The sequence below is a fragment of the Lithobates pipiens genome, unplaced genomic scaffold (assembly GCF_037356315.1).
Source record: "Lithobates pipiens isolate NorthernLeopardFrog02 unplaced genomic scaffold, aLitPip1_a1.2 Scaffold_3, whole genome shotgun sequence".
Lineage (NCBI taxonomy): Eukaryota > Metazoa > Chordata > Amphibia > Anura > Ranidae > Lithobates > Lithobates pipiens.
Window position 1 is genome coordinate 158,341,186 of NW_027507790.1, and position 13,824 is coordinate 158,355,009.

General features: G+C 41.4%; 1 long non-coding RNA gene across 1 annotated transcript in view; it reads right to left on the minus strand.

Annotated features, from left to right (window-relative positions):
- Window positions 1-315: 315 nt before the first annotated feature.
- Window positions 316-13,824, minus strand: part of LOC143940005 (uncharacterized) — a 120,758-nt gene continuing 107,249 nt past the window's right edge. The window contains exon 2 of the long non-coding RNA XR_013263796.1: window positions 316-364. This is a non-coding gene — a long non-coding RNA (uncharacterized LOC143940005). The remainder of the gene's footprint in view (window positions 365-13,824) is intronic.

The following is a 13,824-nucleotide window of genomic DNA, read 5'->3' on the forward strand; positions in this document are numbered from 1 at the left end:
CATCAAATCCTTATTATCCAACCAAAAAATAAAATAAAATTCTCATGCATGTGTCCTGCTATTTAAAATATAAGGGGTCAACAATGCCAAGAGTTGGTGAAAGCAGGGATCTGCCATCTGGAGATAATTCCAGATGGACATAAAAACATCTGGATTATTCTCCTGGAGCTCCCGCAGCAAAGGCATAAGACATAATTGGTCACAATTAATAAAGCAACCGATTTTTGGTCCAAGAACTCCTCCTCCTCCTGTTCCTGGACTGGACTTGGGTCAAAGCAATAACTCCAAGGCCAACAATAAATAGCACGTTATCTCCTCCAATTCTGCAGCATGTCTGGTTGATGAACAGCCATTCAGAAACGAACTGAAAAGTACAAAATGAAAAGCGTGAACTGAAAAGCATTAAATGAAAAGCTCGAATCAACACTCACCAAACTTCTACTAACACAAAATTAGCAGAAGGAGCCCAAAGAGCAGTGCTAAAGAGCTGAAAAAACACGTAGTACGTCACTACGTTCGTATTTGTTGCCCGACAATTCCTTGCCGTTTGTATACAAGACAAAATCCAGGAACACACCTTCGAACAAAAGTCTGTCTGAGCACAAATACACTGCCCATATATATATATATATATATATATATATATCTTTTGTGGCCCCCAATGAATACTGAGCACCGCTCAGGACTAAGGATGAGCTTGGGTGTGTTATTTGTATATACTGTATTTATCAGCGTATAACATGCACCTTCTTTTTAAGAGGGAAGTCTCAGGAAAAAAAACACTTTAATTAAAGAGCTTTGAAGCAAAATAAGGGTCACAGTCCATCAATGCAGCCTGATCAGTGCCCATCTACAGCCTCACCATTGCCAATTAATGCAGCCTGCACAGTGCCCATCAGCAGCCTCACCACTGACAATTAATGCAGCCTGCACAGTGCCCATCAGCAGCCTCACCATTGCCAATTAATGCAGCGTGCACAGTGCTCATCAGCAGCCTCACCATTGGCAATGAATGCAGCCTGCACATCCTTGCTCATCTGCAGCCTCGTCAGTGTCAGATTACACAGTGCCGCAATCTCCTGTGTACCCAGCGATTAGTCACACACAGTCCCGCCTGTGATAGGCAGAACAGTGGTCCAATCCTGGGCCAGGATTCAGGACTGTGTGTAACTGAATGGCGGGTACACAGGAGATTGACACTCTGTGTAATCCGGCAGCACCTGCCCCCTCTTTCCACTCAGAGAAAGCAGGAAAGGGGGGAAAGTGCGTGCTAGTTATACGCCAATAAAGATGGGTATATATCTTTTGTGGTGCTCGGGGATTCATTGGGGGCCACAAAAGATATATATAATTAGCGGTGGGGCCATTTGAAACCGGATTGCAGGCCACTACTGACCCGTGGGCCGGACTTTGGACATGCCTGATCTAAACTAAACATTGAACCTGAGCAGCCAAAAGCCACCTTCACCAGATAAAGCGAAGGAAGGCCTTATCCCTTTGTCTGACACCATCCGACACCAAGTTTACAGAAAATTTGTGCTCCCAGCTTTAAAAAAGGAACAGAGTGGCAGCAAAGCAAGGGGAAGGTAAAAGTTAGTGGATGGGATTTCTTTCTTACACGACTGTATTGAAATATCCTCTTTAAGCAAACCTAAATAAAGAAAAAGTAAAAGGTGGAGGTGGGGAGGGGGGACTGAAAAGAGTCGGTAAGTAAATAATGCAGAGCCGCAATGTAATTATTAAACAGGAGAACATTTGAATGTGGCTTTAACAATCTCAGCTCATCGCTAAAGTGGTTTTGTGAATGACAAAGGTTGAGTAGGACTGCCTTAAGTGTATTGTTAATATCTGCATTATGTAGAGACTTGGCAATGAGAAGAGACATGAAGATTGACAGCCCCCATGACTCACTCCATTACTTGCTACTATAAGATTTTTTCACCTATTCTAATGTCACACCACATGGCCATCTATCATATCAGCTTAACCCTCTGAGTGCTGACATTTTACATTACCATTACCATGGAAGATGCCCACATTGACTTCATGTTTATCTAACCTTAAAAGACAAAATATTTTATTTTATAATTATAACTGTATTCTATATATATATATTTTTATTTATGGAAACAGTACTGTAATTTGAATTGATATCAGCCTTTTGCAGTCTTCTGAAAAGCAGAGCTCAGACTGGGAGAGAAATAAGCAGCACAAGGAGCCATTTGGTTGTGTTTCAGTGCAAGGAACCAAGGAACATGATAATAAGGGAGAAGAGCAGAGTGACAGAGAGATGAGTTTACCATTCCGCTGCTTCTCCTTTCACTGTCCATTCACAGGTCACAGGGTGGCAGTTGGGAGTACATCTTTAAAGTTGATCTCCATGTTTATCTTCACCAAGCGCTGCATTGGATCTGAGCACTGTTTGAATTGTTTGTAGCTTCAGCTACATACAGTACACGGTGCAAGGGTTCGGCTGTGAGACAGACTTCCTGTCTCACACCCAGAACAAAATAATGTCATTCGGAGTGGCGCTCAACCATTTATAGGCAGCTTTGTATTCTGTGAATGAATACAAAGCTTCCTTTGATTGACTAAGTCGGAGAGTTTGACATCATCAACCTGCCTTTCCACCTCAGCCAATCAGAGGAAGCTTTGTATTCATTCACAGAATACAAAGCTGCCTCTGAATGACTGAACGCCACTCAGACCGACTCTGCACCCCAAAGCTCAAACAAACATGCGTGTATATGTATATATATATATATATATATATATATATATATATATATATATATATATTGGAACACGTGTCTTTACACGCCAATGAACTTTAATGTCACCCCAGTCTTAGTCTGCAGGGTTCAATATTGAGTTGGTCCACCCTTTGCAGCTATACCAGCTTCAAATCTTCTGGGAAGGCTGTCCAGAAGGTTTAGGAGTGTGTCTATGGGAATGTTTGACCACTCTTCTAGAAGTGCATTTGTGAGGTTAGGCACTGATGTGGACAAGAAGGCCTGGCTTGCAGTCTCCACTCTAATTTGAAGACTAGTCAAGTTCCTCCACCCCAAACTCATCCAAGTCTTTGTGCACTGGTCCAAATCATTTGATGGAGGGGGGATTATGGTGAGGAGTTGTTTTTCAAGGGTTAGGTTTGGCCCCTTAGTTCCAGTGAAGGGAACTCTTAAGGCGTCAGCATACCAAGACATTTTGGACAATTTTATGCTCCCAACTTTGTGGGAACAGTTTCGAGATGGCCCCTTCCTGTTCCAACATGACTGTTCACCAGTGCACAAAGCAAGGTCCATAAAGAATATGGACTTAGCAAAGGTGGGCAAAAATGTACTTCAAGTGCAAAAATTCACATTATAATAGTAACTAGAACATACAGAATTAAATGTAACTATATAAAAAATAAAAATTCCAAAGTGCTATAATGGTGTGAACCTTCCAACTAAAACATTATTGCACTTGAAAATAGTTTGTAAAGCAATTATCTGTAGAGGGGTTTCCACCATCCCTGCTAAGTTTAAAAAAAGTTTTTGTCTTATTGTCATTTTGATGTGTATTACATGTGAAATCACATATCACTGGAATCATTGCACTTAAAGTTAATCTGTATGGAAATTATCTATAGAAGTGGTTTCCACCATCCCTGCTAAGTTTTATTTTGTATGTATTTTTTCAGTCTGATGTGTATTATATATGATGTTACATATCACCGGTATTGTGGTAATATTGAAGTTTATTGAGATTTCCATACATTAGAGGCTTCCACCATTATTGTTAAGTTGTTGATTAGTAAATTAGCTCTGCGCTTTTTTTTCTTTTTTGTGGTGTGGGAACAGTGCTTAGCGGCAGGCCTTTTACTGACACATTTTATTTTACCTAGTAGTTTAGTGTAAATAGTAGTGGGGTGGCATTGGTTGGTACTGATATGTGGAATTGGTTGGCACTGATTGGCACTGTCAGGTGGCACTGATTGGCACTGATAGGTGACATTGGTTGGCACTGACAGGTGGCACTGATAGGTGGCATTGATTGGCACTGACAGATGGCACTGATTGGCACTGATAGGTGGCATTGGTTGGCACTGACGGGTTGCATTGATTGGCACTGATAGAGGAGAGGCGGAGTTTCACATTGAGCAGATCACCAGGCTTGTAAAAGCCATGAAGTGCGTTAAACTGTCATGTGATGTCGCTGCTTGCTATCATACACCAGGATAGGGGTTGGGCGGGGCGGCACCCTGTATGTGGTTCCACCGCCAATCTATCAGCTATCAGACACCAGCCAATGATTGGGCTGCTTAAGAAAGGGATAGCGCCACATACACAGATTGGCCCACCCAGCCCCTATCCCATGGTTAGTGTATAATAGCGGATGGAAAGGGGGAGAAGCCACATACACAGAGCGGCCCACCCAGCCCCTATCCCATTGACCTGTGTTTGACAGGCTAGCTGTTTGGTCTGCCCACCCCGACATCACTGCAGAGTTATGTAATAGAAAAGTTTCATTTTTTTTTTTTACAAATGATCGCACTAAGGTTTGTACATGTCTGTTGGACTCTTGCTTGTGGCACAGTAATTAAAGCGGAGCTTCAGGCTCCTTCAGAAAAATTAAAAATCAGCAGCTACAAGTATTGTAGCTGCTGACCTTTAATATTAGGACACTTCCCTATCCACAAATCCAGTGGTGACTTCACCCTAGCTGATTTTTAAAATGGCTCTCGGGTGCTGCCCTCGCCATCTAGACTAGGGGAAAACAGCAGTGAAGCCTTTACAGCCGGTTCCCTACTGCACATGTGCAAAGCGCGCTGCGCTTTGTGAAAGGTCCGGCAGCGGGGAAAGGAGGAGGGGGGCCAAGCTTCCAGTTGAGTTTGCCGCAGTGAGCTCAGCTGGAAGTGGGAGAAGATACCTGCTCCCCCCGACAGGTGCCAAATGTGGCAGCGGAGGGGTGGGAAGAGACAAACAAGCAGAGCTTCCCATTTTGGGTGGAGATTTTGCAAAAGGTGTCTCGCGTACATTCTAAAACTGCAACAAAATCAAGTGCAAGTTCTAGACATGTATATGAATTTGACGCAACACTTTTAGGACACATAAGAGACAATTTCGTTAAATCTGTCTGTGGCCATCTGTATGAATTCCAGGGAGTTACTAGACTGGTGATATTTTCTTCTCTTGGTACCCAAAGCTGACCCACACCCTAGGGGAAAAAAACAGTTATTATCTGTCCCCGTGGTCAAATTTAAATATCAAACTGCTAAATAAAGCTCTCTCAATTAGAAAGGGGTCCTTGCAGCTACTACTTAACCTTGCCCTGCTTTGTTGCCAAACTCTGTCCTGCTGCAATGAAGCATTGCAGGTGACTGGGTTTTTCTGGTATAGTCAATAGGGGGAACGATGCATTCATGTATTTATTTTCATAATTTCTGATATGAATAGAGACTGTATTTATTGATATGATATTATATGCACTTTTGTTGTAATTGGCTTTTGTTTATCCATATAGTAGCCATCAGAGAAATAGCAGAAGCCAGACTTGCCAGTGTCGGCACTTTCCCATGTGCATGCGCAGTAGAATGGCGCTCCGGCGCATGCGGGTGCACGATACAGCTGAACAGCGCATCCGGGTGCGCGATACAGCATGACGGCGCGGGCACACTGAAGCGCGCATAACGTGAAACCCCCTTGCTGGCCTATAAAAGGCTGCCCAGCCCCTTGTCTAATTGCTGGTTTGTCTCTCAGCTTCCTGTGTTCCTGTCTCAAGTTCTGTTATCCTGTGATTACCTGTTGAGATCTGGATTGACCCGATCTGATCTTCTCCAGTACTTTTATCCTGGCTTGCCTAAGGACTCCTCTACTCTACCTGCCTCCTGTGTTTGACCCCGGCTTGCCTATGGACTCCTCTACTCTACCTGTCTCCTGTGTTTGACCCCGGCTTGCCTAAGGACTCCTCTACTCTATCTGCCTCCTGTGTTTGACCTCAGCTTGTTTAAGGACTCTCTCTCCCGCCTCATCTGCCTGACTTCCTGTGTTTGACCCTGGCTTGTATTATGGACTTGTTTCTGCTGGACTTCCTGTGTTTGACCCCTGGCCTCCTCCAAGGACTCATCCCCAGTCTCTATTTCTGGATCTGTTGGGTTAGAGTCCCAGCTGGGCTGCTTACTCCCGATTGGTCCCAAGTCTACCACTGCACGGTGTACCAGCTCTACTGGAGATCTTCACTCAAGTCCCTTCTACCTGCTGGCGACTCGTGCCTCTTTGTGCTCTATACCCCACTTCCAGGGGTAAAGTGCGCTCAGTTGCAAGGGGAGCCACTCTCAGCATCCCGGCCTTGGTGAGTACCCTGACAGAAGCCATAAAACCATGCTTGTCCCTGAGAAAGCCATACAGCAAAACATGTAGGACTAAAAATGTGAGAACAACTATAGGAGCTACAAACACAAGCCTTGAATGACCACAAAGCTGTTTATGTATTGTGCAAATAGTTTTTATATGTATCTGCGTGACTTTAATAAATTGTGTTTTTATTGAAAATACATTATGTTATAGTACTAATTTCACCCATCCCCTCCATTTTGTACTTTCTATGTAGTCAATAAGAGCGGAGTTCTTCCCTAAGCCCTAACAAGATCTCAGTCTGCCATAGCCCTCTGTAGGAGTAGGCTGGGGTACTATACAATCTAGCGTTTGTGTTTTTTCTTAGAAGAAAGTGACATTTTATAATCAGGTTGCAATTGTTAACACTCAAATTCAGCTCTAAAGTTCCTTGCAGCACTTCAAATTATTCTTGATTAGCCACATAGTGACCTAATATGCTCTTAACTTCCGATCTCTGTGGGGTATTTCAAGTTCATTCTTTTTATCAGTGGCTTCTGTGGTATGAGTAACAATACAGAGCAATAATCACAGGACTTTTCTTCATTAGAAACACAATAGGAGATTAAAATTGCAATTGAGTTCCATTTAATTTTGCTATCTGAAATGAATTTAAAACACAAAAAAATAAAAAAAATAAAACATAAATATTATTTCTGTAATATTGTCTGTAACTATCCCAATACTTGTTTTGTAATCGTTGAGATCTGTTTGTAATATTTGCCTAAATTGTACATTTAGCTAGGATTCTTTGTGTAATCTCATGAACACATGGAGGCAGAAACGGAGCCTGATTAGCATGGCAGAAATAATGTTTTGGATAAGAATGGCTCATTTTCTCGTTAAGGGCAGGAAATGAAATTGTTATATTATATCTTCCTGCATAGATTTTCATTGTGCTGAAGCACAAATGGAGATTTTGCTTGTGAGTAAAAATTCTGTTTTTGTTTTGAAGACTAGAACAACTGTCATTCCTTTCAATTTTAGTTTTACAAAAAATATGTAAATCATAAGTTGAATGATATGTGAGCCACAGGGGGTTGTCTACAAACAGCATAATGTAGAGCAGAGGAACTACTGTATACATGTGTGATTATGCATATTTAAACATCTGTGCATATAGAAATGCAGTTCCCTAATGAGAAGGTTTACTGGGCGTTGGGCTTTTTGATGGCAGAGCGCACAGAGTAATACAAAAAAAAAATTAAACAATGCATAGCAGAACTAAGCGTTCACTATTCTATCAATCTAAATGGGTAAAAGCTGTCCTCTGATTGGTGGCTTTAGCATACTGAATATCACGGCTCTTTTAATGATTTTCTATAAATCCAGTGTGCACATCTCATTGTCAAAACATATTTAATGAGTGGAATCATTGTTCTAAATAAATTAGATTGTATGGCTGAATTTGCATCGCATTTGGACCAAAGTTGTGCAGGACCCTCTTTGGTCCGCACCAGAATCATATTGCATGGGTACTCACCCCCATGCGACGCGATTCCTTCCGGAACTAACTATTCGCACTTTGATATGCAATATCACAGCAGTTTGCATAGGGCAGTGTGAACTGCCTGCAAGATGTATGCGATTCAGGAACCCGTACTGGATTTGCACGGGTTCTCGCACTGCACAGTGTGAACCGAGCCTAATGCCGCGTACACACGAGCTGACTTTTCAACATCCAAAGTCCGACGGACTGATTCCGTCAGACTATTCGATCGTGTGTGGGCTGCAACAGACTTTTGATTTACCAAAGTCTGACGGACTTTAGAATATGGAACATGCTTCAAATTTTCCCGACGGAACTCCGCCGGACCCGGTCCCTTCGAAAAATTCGCTCGTGTGTATGCTATTCCGACGGACTAAAACCGACGCTAGGGCAGCTATTGGCTACTGGCTATGAACTTCCTTATTCGAGTCCAGTCGTACGTCATCACGTTCGAATCCGTCGGAGTTTAGTGTGATTGTGTGTGGCCAAGTCCGCTCAGTCGAAAAGTCCGTCAGAACTCTGTCGGAACTCCGGCAGAACTCCGGCAGAACTCCTTCGGAAGTCTGTCGGACATAAGTCCTCTCGTGTGTACGGGGCTTTACTCTCACCAAGAAATCTGCTTGTTGGCTGTCCTAAAGCTGCTTATAGACATCAGTTAATGGCTAGTTGTTAGGATGCAAAATACCAACTAAAAACAGGGTGGAGTGGGACTTTGAGTGTGCCCCGTGGGGTTGAAATAACAATCTATGCCACAAATTAAAAATGTAGAAAAACTTTATTCACCATCCATGGATCGAAACCTTAAAAACAAATTACAATCTGAAATAGATTACAATTTTACTTTACAGATCCTGGTAAAGAGTGTCAAAAATGTGGCTTACATGCTTCACAGGGGACTCTGCTTCGTCAGGGCCTTTAAAGTCGAAATATATAAATATTACAGTGTTAAAGAGTAATAGAGAAATACAGTGCCAACAACATTTGTTAAATAATGTTTGGTGGACATTGACATTACAAATACAGTATATGAAAGATCACATTTTATATATCATGAAAGTATTATGACATTATACTAATACCATAATGTCATAACACTTTCATGATATATAAAATGTGATCTTTCATATACTGTATTTGTAATATAATCTTTTGATGCTATTTGGTCATCACTGTGTTTCTTATTTTTTATTATATAAATTAAAAAATGCTGATAATTTTGAAAAAAAAAACAATTCTACTTTCTGTTATAAAACATATCAAATAGAAAATACATATATTAATTGTTTTTTGTAAAAGTTATAGCATCTACAAACGATGGAATATACTGTATACTGGAATTTAGACAGCTGTGATGCTATACTGGTAATGGTGGTGATCAGCAACTTAAAGTGGGACTTAGATAGTATGGCGGGAAATCTGGCACTAACTGACACTAACATCAATAGTGACACTAATATAGTGATCAGAATTAATACTGTACACTATAGGATTGGAAAATGACCTGGAAAATGACCTGGGGGTCTTAGTAGATGATCAATGGCATGCAATGCCTAGCTGCTGCAAGCAAAGCAAACAGAATATTGACATGCATTAAAAAGGGGATTAACTCCAGAGATAAAATTATAATTCTCCCGCTCTACAAGACTCTGGTCCGGCTGTACCTGGAGTATACCGTCCAGTTCTTGGCACCGGTCCTCAGGAAGGATGTGCTGGAACTGGAGAGCATCCAGAGAAGGACAACAAAGCTAATTAAGGGACTGGAGGACCTTAGTTATGAGAGAAGATTATGAGCACTGAAATTATTCTCTCTGGAGAGGAGATGCTTGAGAGGGGAGGATTATGATTTCAATGTACAAATACCATACTGGTGACCCCACAATAAACTTTTACGTCTAAGGGAACATAAAAAGACACGCAGCCATTCACTAAAATTAGAAGAGGATCTAGGATACTATAATAAACATGTCCAAGCTTGCCAAAATTGTTAACGCTGTACAAAAATTATAATAGAAAATATAGAAAAATGTATTTATACAATAAAAATTCTTATCCAGACAAACATAAGGGCAATGTTTTAAAAATAGTGATAGATGTCCTTTTAGTTGCCTCTTTCAGCTGCTTTGCTCCGTTTTGGAAGTAATCTGTTTGTCTCTATGGATACTGAATAGCTGAAGAACTACAATGTACCTCTCAGATTCTGTACATAGCTAGAGGGGACTTCTAAGTGGGTCAAATGGCTCTTTTTTAAATACTCCCTTCTATCATGTGCTAGTGATGACAATGCAATTTATTTTTCCTTGAAATTACAGCTTTAAGTTACGGAAGATACCGTATATACACCGTGAATCTATTTCTCATATAGTTTACCTTATTTTTACAGAAAAAAGGGGGTCATCAACTCCCTGAGACTGAATCCATCTTTTGTGAATGACCATGTATAAAACAAGCTCGCTTGTTATGATGAGTTAGACTGAAGGACAGAGAGGTCAGATTCTTGTCCTTTCCACCATCCCCACCAGCATCCAGATCAATGGCGGCAGGCATAGCTGTGTTGGCCTCTCTTTTTTCCCTCCTAGCCCTCTTCCATGCAGTCCAAGTCCTCACACAGATTCCTCTATCATTAGATGGGGTGTTATGATTGAAGAGACAGAAGATTCAAATATGTCAGAGGCAATAACAATCTCGGCGGCACAGCTGACAACATCAGTTTAGGTACACAGTAACATTTTATGTCTGTCAAACACTCAGGAAACACCTCAAGAAATCCATTAAATCTAATTGTCCCAATCTTAGGATGTTAACACTTCCACTGTACGTCTGTCCTGTCGCTCTAAAAATATGTTTGTCTAATTATATCACTTCACTTAACGGGATGGTGGTGGTGGGGGGTGGTTGCTGAAATTCCATTAGAATAGTGGGAATGCAATTTATAAATTGTTACTAAACCACCACGGTACTGTCATATAGTTCTGTGCCATGCTAATATTAATGAAAAAACAAGATACAGTGGTGTGAAAAAGTGTTTGCCCCCTTCCTCATTTCCTGTTCCTTTGCATGTTTGTCACACTTAATTGTTTCGGAACATCAAACCAATTTAAACAATACTCAAGGACAACACAAGTAAACACAAAATGCAATTTGTAAATGAAGGTGTTTATTATAAAAGGTGAAAAAAAATCCAAACCATCATGGCCCTGTGTGAAAAAGTGATTGCCCCCTAAACCTAATAACTGGTTGGGCCACCCTTAGCAGCAACAACTGCAACCAAGCGTTTGCGATAACGTGCAATGAGGCTTTTACAGCGTCCTGGAGGAATTTTGGCCCACTCATCTTTGCAGAATTGTCCTAATTCAGTTACATTAGAGGGTTTTCCAGCATGAACGGCCTTTTTAAGGTCATACCACAACATCTCAATAGGATTCAGGTCAGGACTTTGGCTAGGCCACTCCAAAGTCTTCATTTTGTTTTTCTTCAGCCATTCGGTGGTGGACTTGCTGGTGTGTTTAGGATCATTGTCCTGCTGCAGAACCCAAGTTGGTTTCAGCTTGAGTACACGAACAGATGGTTGGACATTCTCCTTCAGGATCTCTTGGTAGACAGCAGAATTCATAGTTCCTTTTATCACGGCAAGTCTTCCAGGTCCTGAAGCAGCAAAACAGCCCCAGACCATCACACTACCACCACCATATTTTACTGTTGGTATAATGTTCTTTTTATGAAATGCAGTGTTCCTTCTACGCCAGATATACTTGGACACACACCTTCCAAAGAGTTCCACTTTTGTCTCATCGGTCCACAGAATGTTGTGCCAAAAGTCTTGGGGATCATCAAGATGTGTTGTGGGGAAATTGAGACGAGCTTTGATGTTCTTTTTGCTCAGCAGTGGTTTTCTCCTTGGAACTCTGCCATGCAGGCCATTTTTGGCCAGTCTTTTCCTGATGGTGGAGGCATGAACGCTGACCTTAACTGAGGCAAGTGAGGCCTGCAGTTCCTTGGACGTTGTTGTGGGGTCTTTTGTGACCTCTTGGATGAGTCGTCGCTGCGCTCTTGGGGTAATTTTGGGCGGCCGGCCACTCCTGGGAAGGTTCACCACTGTTCCATGTCTTCGCCATTTGTGGATAATGGCTCTCACTGTGGTTCGCTGGATTCCCAAAGCTTTGGAAATGGCTTTATAACCCTTTCCAGACTGATAGATCTCAATTACTTTCTTTCTCAATTGTTCCTGAATTTCTTTGGGTCTCGGCATGATGTGTAGCTTTTAAGGATCTTCTGGTGGACCTTACTGTGTCAAGCGGCTCCTATTTAAGTGATGCCTTGATTGTGAACAGGTGTGGCAATAATCAGGCCTGGGTGTGGCTAGAGAAATTGAACTCAGGTGTGGACAACCACAGTTATAGTATGTTTTAACAAGGGGGGCAATCACTTTTTCACACAGGGCCATGATGGTTTGGATTTTTTTTCACCTTTAATAATAAACACCTTCATTTACAAATTGCATTTTGTGTTTACTTGTGTTGTCCTTGACTATTGTTTAAATTGGTTTGATGTTCCGAAACACTTAAGTGTGACAAACATGCAAAGGAACAGGAAATGAGGAAGGGGGCAAACACTTTTTCACACCACTGTATTTGACTAATTTAGAATGGATGTGCTCATAATGTAGTAAAGAGAAATAAGCAGTGGATTTTACCTGATTTTACATTGATCGGGCCTTTGTAATTATTAAAGCAATGCAACGATAATCTATATGTATACAGCCTGAAAAAGCTATGGCGACCAATCAAATTTCTGTTCTGAAGTCACCTGCACTTTGCACTACATTATTTAATATGCCTGCTCGTCCTGGTTTTAAGTGAGATTGTTGGGTTAGGAGCACTTATTACAGAGATGAGCATATTATACATTTCAAACCAAAATGTAACATTCTCTTCCTTAAAGTAATTGTAAAGTCTGTGGATTTGCACAGAACAGCCCATATCCTCCTCTTCTCGGGTCCCTCTTCTGTGCTCCTGGCCCCTCCCTCCTGCTGAGTGCCCCCACAGCAAGCAACGTGATATGGGGGCACCCGAGCTCCCTGTGTCCATTTAGACATGGAGCTGCAGTTCAGCCCTGCCCCTTTCTCTCCTGATTGGTTAACTGACTTTTATTAGCACCAGTGGGAGCCAATGGCATCGCTGTTGTGTCTCATCCAATCAGAATGGAGAGTCCAGGAAGGCTGAGACACTTGTGGACATTGCTGGACAGAGATGAGGCTCAGGTAAGTAATAGGGGGGTGAGGGGGGCTGCTGCACACAGAAGGCTTTTTATCTTAATGCATAGAATGCATTAAGATTAAAAAACCTTCTGACTTTACAACCCCTTTAATGGTAATTTACTAATCAGTTTAAAATAGAACGATAGTCAACATTTATTTTTATTCATTTTGGATAGGTAAGAGAGAGTTATAACCCCTGTCAGATTTTTTTTTCGCCATCTATGTCCCATTGCTGAGATTTCCCTTCACTTCCTGTCCCATAGCCAAACAGGAAGCGAGAGGAAGTTCCTGCAAATTAAAGAAATTCCTTGGGGACCCCAAGATCACCAGATCTAGTGTCCCCATTGGAAGATTTCCCCTCTATTAATTTTCTGGGGACAACCCAAAATGTTAGATTTTCTTTTACTTTCACTTTCAATGTAAATGGTAAACAGAACAAATAGAAAGTGTGAATATCCCTTATAGGGGCACACACAGTAATAAAAACTGACAAGCGTTGTAATCATTTTCCACTCTATCCAAACGAAAAAAAAAAAAAGTCTGTGATTGACACTAAACAGTTATTACACATTTATTAAAACTGACTTTGTTAATGGATACAATTTATATCTGCTTACTTTTTCTAAGGCTGGATTCACACCTATGCATTTTTTGTGCTTTTTGCATTTTGCAGATTTGCACTACAGTCCATTTAACATGGTTTC